This window comes from Aegilops tauschii, chromosome 2 (genome assembly GCF_002575655.3).
Source record: "Aegilops tauschii subsp. strangulata cultivar AL8/78 chromosome 2, Aet v6.0, whole genome shotgun sequence".
Taxonomy (NCBI): Eukaryota; Viridiplantae; Streptophyta; class Magnoliopsida; order Poales; family Poaceae; genus Aegilops; species Aegilops tauschii.
Window position 1 is genome coordinate 131,973,622 of NC_053036.3, and position 6,548 is coordinate 131,980,169.

At 47.7% G+C, this 6,548-nt stretch overlaps 1 long non-coding RNA gene across 1 annotated transcript; it reads left to right on the top strand.

The window, feature by feature from the left end:
* Positions 1-291: 291 nt before the first annotated feature.
* LOC141041970 (uncharacterized) lies at positions 292-3,126 on the top strand. The gene is made up of 2 exons (XR_012203765.1): positions 292-1,071; positions 1,180-3,126. It is a non-coding gene; the product is annotated as an uncharacterized lncRNA (long non-coding RNA).
* The last annotated feature ends 3,422 nt before the right edge of the window (positions 3,127-6,548 follow it).

The window sequence follows — 6,548 nt, forward strand, 5'->3', positions numbered from 1 at the left end:
AGAGCCTTCCCGAGCAGTCGCCGTTCCACTGGAGCCCTTGCCCCCTATGTCTTCTTCCCCAGCGAGCCGTCACCATCACCGCACCGTTCTGACCCGTGACCGCGTCGCCTTCCTCCTCTGTGTCCTCTTCCTTCTCTTGTCCCCGAGCGCTGCCTCGTCTCCTTGAGCTCTACGCCTCGTCTGCGCCCTCACTCGTCGCTTTGCCACCCCTCCCCATGACCCTTGGCCGCGCGTGCCACCTCACCCCCCTCATCGTTCGGCTATAAATAGCCCGTCCCCGAGAACTCTGAGCTCACCAGCCTCTTCCTCACCCTCCCAGCAACCTTCCCGACCCATCTGTTCGACTCCAGAGCCCCTCCTCACCGCAGTTGGCCGCCAGGGCCGCCGATCCCCTCCGCCTAAATTGGCGCAACACTGGCCCCGTCTCTCCACCCCTCCACCACCAGAGCATCTCTAGGAGTCCACCCAATCACCTCCGCCCTTCTCCTTCCCTTCCGGTGCGCGGTGGCCGCGAGCCCCTCGGTGCCCGAGGCCGTCGTCCGCCGCGGTCGACGTCCCTCTTGGCTCGATGCTCCCCGGCGTCTTCTACCACCAGGAAGGGATCCGCCTCGTCACGCTGAGCTCGTCGGTAGGTCGCGCGCCCCGTATGGTGGCCGGGATCGCCGGCGAGCGTCGTCGGGGTGCGCTCCCCTGCTCGGCCCGGTGCGTCTAGGCGGGAGGAAGAAGAAGGCCGGCTAGGTGGGCCCCACCTTCCGCGAGGCCCACCCGTCAGCTGCACGAGGGGTTCACCCAGGGCGTTGACGTGGATAAGTGGCCGTGCATTTCCCAAAATACTCTTTCACCAAACCGAAAGCGTATTTCCCTCTGCTTCAGCTCATAGTATGTTTTCGTTATTCTGAAAGCGTATTCCCTTCTGTTTCAGACAAAAATACGTTTTCTTTGTCAGAATGCGTGTTTCTAATTTTCCGCCTCCGTCTTATCCACTCAGGGACCCGGCTGTGAATATTATTTTTACAGAAAAGTCCCTGATGTTCCAACCCTCATATCTCCGCAACCGTAACTCCGAATGAGGTGAAACCAAGGCTCACTTCTTTGTCTCTTCGAGCCCAAACTTTTGGTGCCATTTTCACTATGGTTTGACATACTGGAAATGACCATTTTTTCCTTGTCCCAAATCAGCCCCCTCCGAGAGAACCCTTTCCGGCGATTCTTTCCGCAGCTTCACCGCACATCTTTCCGGAGTATTCTTCATCCCCAGGCAAGCCACAACCACCATTTGCATGATAGCCATGCAGAAGCATTGGTTTCCAACTTGAATCTTTAATAACTGTTTGATTGTTTTGCTACTGCTGTCGTTATTTCGGTTATGCTTATGGATCGGTGTTTACCGGGATGCTATGTTTTCTTGCACTCTGTTATTTTGTTCCTCATGCTAGTATTATATTGGCCATGCTTGGTAATAGTACATGTTGGTGATGGTCTTCGGTGCATGACTATCGTCTGTCCCGAGTACCGTTGTTATGCATGTTCCTTTGCACCTAGTTGGTTAAATGCTTGCATGGTAGTTTTCGTTATGTTATTGCATGGTAGTTTATCGTTATGTTATTGCATGGTATTTATTGTTGATGCTAGTGGTCATGTTATGCTATGAGTAGTGTTCTAGTTGTGATATTCATGCTCATCAGTATGCCATGCTCATCTGGATAAATGATTAAATGTTGTTGTTATGCTCATTGATTATGTTGCACCTCCATGCTTATTTTGGTATCATGTTCATGCATTGTAGTTGCATCATGTTATTTTATCATGGCTCAGCATATTGCATTCAAGTTTAACCAGATTAAATTGAACTTGAAGAGCTGTTGGCTGAGTCATGGTGCCACCATATCGATCTGACCAGTGCAACCACGCTTACCCTATGGGGGGGGGGGTTCCTAACTGGGTCTATTGTCATGCCTCTCACCGGTGCCTCCCGCGAGGGAAGGTTATGCGCGGGCGCTACCCTGATCAGGTAGGACGGCATAAGCCTTGTGTGCCCGTTGTTGAGTATGGATCATTGTCCCCGTTTGGGACCGTTTTGCCACGACGGTGGCCGTTGGTGCCTTTGGTAGGCACGGGGCCACCCAGGACTTAGCCCAAAGGGGAGTTGGTCGGAGTGGCTGGGAGGGTGTCATGGCAGTAGGACGGTTTTGTCGAAATGCTTTGGTCCACCCGAATGGGAGTGCGAGGCCAGGGTTCCATGGTGTGGGTACAGTGTGCTAACCTCTGTAGAGTGTGTGTGTTAAATCTATCGATAGCCGCGCCCGCGAATATGGGCCCAGTTCGTGTTGGTCACACTATGGGTTAACAGTAATAATAATAATGATGTGCTTAATAACAACCTTGGTTCGATGATGAAAGAAGTTGGTTGATATTTATGTGATCGTGAGAGGATCACTGTAGTATCGTGAATACCAACTTGTTGGATATTTGGAATGTTATGTGAGAGTCAAGGGTAAGGGTCAAGCTCCTTGTGATCATAAATGATTGCTACGGTATTGTTAATACCAAGCTTGATTGGATCCTGAGATGATTGTGTGATATCCGTGATGGTAAGTGATACAGGTGATGGTTACGAGGTAACCCGAGCAGAGTAAGTTGGTGCATGATAGTTTCATCATGTTGCATGCTAGTATTATCATGTTCATATATTTATGTCATGCGCGTATTGTTCTAGCCGTATCATCTTGCCCATGCTATGATTGATCTGATAATATCATGTTAATCCTTATTAACCCGTAATTGCCTGCTATTGTTTGTCTTGATTGCTTTGGTTGCTGTGAGCTTGCAAGTACATTCAATGTACTGACCTGGCGTGTCATGCCAGTTTGCAGGTCATGCCGAATATGATTGCTTGTTTGCCGTGGATTCCTTGTTTGCGAGCTAGGATAAGCGTTCCAGCCAGAGTCCCTGCGGAGTGGAGTTCACCACCGCCGACGTTGTTCCGCTGCCAGTAGTCATTCCGCTGCGTCGAGTTGTTCTGCTGCTTGCATAGATCAACCGTGGCACGCGTAGTGTCGCCGTGCCGATGTAATCCCCTTGTAACCAATATAGCTTGTAATAAAAAGCTGATTTGTTCTATGCTAAGCAGTGCCGTATTCCAGAAGACTTCTCCTCGATCTCTGGGCTAGAATACGAGGCGTTCCGATTTCTCTGAGCCGGGGTGCCACAGGCTTGGTATCAGAGCAGGTCTGGCTGTAGGATGCCCTAGCCCACACGAACGTTAGAATGCGCTAGTATAGAGCCCCGTTGGTTTGTTGCACTTGATTGCTGCATTAGTTTGTTGCATAGCATGCATATAGATTATTATCTTGTCGCTAACGGTTAATCTTGTGAGTGTAGGTGGCATCGTTTTCGATCCACTACCTGCACCCTCTTTCTTTGCATGCCTGCTCTTCGGTGTTCGGCGTTATCTCTGTCCCAGCAGAGTGGTGCCCTGGTACCGAGTGTTCCAGACACCATTTGCAGGAGTTATGCTCAGGTATTGCGTCGATATCTTTTCTTCCATCCAAATCGTTTTGGTGAAAGACGTGTCTCTATCCCAAATCGTGCCCTCCATCTCGTCCCTTTGGCAACCCTTACTGATCTTTGGTACCAGAAGAGGGCAATGCCAGCAAGCCTTGCTTTTCCTCCACTATATTGCCCTGTCATTCCATTCTTTGGACGTGTACGATTTCCTTTCGTACGCTTGATGGTGATATGGTTGTGACCTCTGTGTCTCGCTGCATGATCGCCAAGTCCGCCCTCGCCTCCGTATCCATCCAGATCCAGCCGGTGTTCAGCCAGCGCTTGGTGTAGCCTTGGTTACGCCAACACTTTCCACACAGAGACTCACTTTCGTGCACACCGCCACAACATATTAGACCGTAGTACCAGAGCTTCAACGACAATTGTGTGCTTAGGTGTGCATGCATATTATTGTGTGAGTAGCAGTAATATGTGCTGATTGCTTTATATTATTAGTATGCTTGTGTGCTTTTGTTTTCGTCATTTCTTTTGTTTCTTTCTTTGGGCCTTCGGTGTTACAAAATTTTCCCCTTATTAAAGTTGCTCGTCAACCGACACCGGACCTGAAGAGTCAGCAAGGAATGCATATATTTGGAAACTCAGCTAAAACAAATGGAATTATCAGCAGACTATAGTGAAATTGGAATATATTGTCTGAATGCAAAAGAAATCCTGGATGGACTGTCAGTATCAAGTTTGCATCAGTATGGAATTCTCAGCCGACTGCATTGAGATCTGGGGATATCTGATCGTGATACGGATAATCAGGTTTGCCTCAGTGTGCACACTTCATAGCAGAAATGATCAAGAAGATAAGCTTGACAGTATATGGCAGTACACCTCAGGAATCAGATCTGCAACAGTTCAGTCAGAAAGCAAGTCTGCCTCAGGAATCAGATCTGCAACATTTCAGTCAGAAAGCAAGTCCGCCTCAGGAATCAGATCTGCAACAGTTCAGTCAAGAAAGCAAGTCTGCCTCGGGAATCAAATTTCATATATAAGCAGTCAACATACCACCAAGGTCTTGCAAGTCACTCAAAAGCAGATTTGACAGGCACATGAGGATTGTTAAAAGAAGGAAGCCAGCTATACACCACAGTGTGACAAAGGAATGAGCTCAGTACAAGTACCTGTGAACCGGGAAGATGATCCTGATGAGCCCTTGTCTTCTTTCTCCAGTAACGGCACCACGCCTGTCATCTATGCCATTTTTAGCTATCCGGGGTGGATGCCAATTTTTATTTCTCTCTTCAACGACTGTCATGAGTTTTGAGCTGCTTTTCGGCCGTCTCATACAGCTGTTGAGTTTCTTTTTGTGACAGTGGCCCTATAGCTGCTTTTGGCTATTTAAGGGAGCTGCCACTTTCTTCTTATCGACCCAGTCTCATGCTCTGAGCTGTTTTTCAGCCGTCCTGAGCCGTGGTTGAGTTATCTCAGTGATGTCCCAGATCTGAGTTGTAAAGACCGTTCTGGTGGCTACTGATTTATTTGCCGATTTCTTGCAAGGGTTCGGATGATCATTTTCCTACGGTCAGAATTTGAGAGGTGATGAGCCGGCAATTTGAATAATGCTACCATGTCAGGAAATGAGGATAAGAGTACGCATGTCAGGATATTGCACCCGACAGAATCCATGGTCACACGAAGAAGCAATATGACCGAGCTCTTTCAGCCAAGGATCCAGACAAGAAAAACAGTAATGGAGTAGCAAGACCGGTGATGCAGGTATGAAAATGGTTGCAAGGCCCACATGGTGCAGATACCCGGATAGTCTGAGTCAGTATGGATCACCATGGATATTCACCTAAGGTGGGTCTGCTCAATTTTGGTAAGGGCTTCATATCCAAACGACCCGCTCAGTTAACAGTATCTGCTCAGATTTGTCAGTATCAAATATCCGAATCTGCGAAGTCAGACCAAAGGTCAAATCAACAGTGTAACTCCAGCAACTGTGGTAAAGCATCGCACAACCTACTATCCCCATGGATATCCAACAGAATGAATAATCAGGATGTCGAGTGACAGTCTTGAGGCATGTGCCCCCACTTATGAGGATTATCAAAGGATAGCCTGTCGTGAGCCAAATTCTTCTGCCAGAACCACCGTCAGTCGAGTCTGCGGATATTATCATGTAAGATCATACCCCTTCATGCTGGCCCCGGCAAGCGACAGTCAAAAATTTGGAACGGATCTGATACTCCAGAAGGTGGAGCCAGTTAAGATGATTCAGAAACTTCTGCATTGAGTCAGAATCTGTCAGGAAACGGTTATGCCTCAACTCACAATTTGGAACCCAAAGGACCTGCATTCAGTGAAGAAACCCAATGCAAGGAGTCAGCGCCTGGGTGTTCACTAGGAAAATGTGGCCACAACTTCATGAAAGGTTGTCAGTGCTGGATGACGCACCCATCGGAAATCACTCTCGGATTTGTGGGACAAACACATATTTCAGTCATGGAATCTCAGCTAAGTCAGCGGATATGAAAATAATTGGAGCCAGTATAAGCATGAGCAAGCAAGGTAAGATGTGTCAGCATATGGATACAGTGAATTAGACCACCCAGAGCCAGTCAGGTAAAAATTTAGTGGGAACAACAATAAAGGAAAAAAGGATACCCGAGTTGGAAACGGTTTCCTTAAGTCAGTATATTCATACTTGTTCCCTGAGCAACCAAATCTCGAGGACGAGATTTCTTTAAGGGGGTAAGAGTTGTAACAGCCTGATTTTTGGCCCTTTCTTTTTCTTTTGATTTTCTGAGGTTTTTGCCTGAGTTTTCTTTTTCCGTGGCTATGTGGTCTGGAAACTGAAGAAGATGAACTCTTCTTTGCTTCCAGAGTGGCTTGTCATACCCAAATCCTTCCCTAGACCTTCCCATTTTCATCCTAGCCCAAATCCCAATATTCTTTTTATTGGGGATATTCCTTTTCTATTAAAGGAATAACTCAATTTGCCCTAGGTTGTGAAGCAACCTATATTTCCATCACTCCTAAAATTCCCAAAT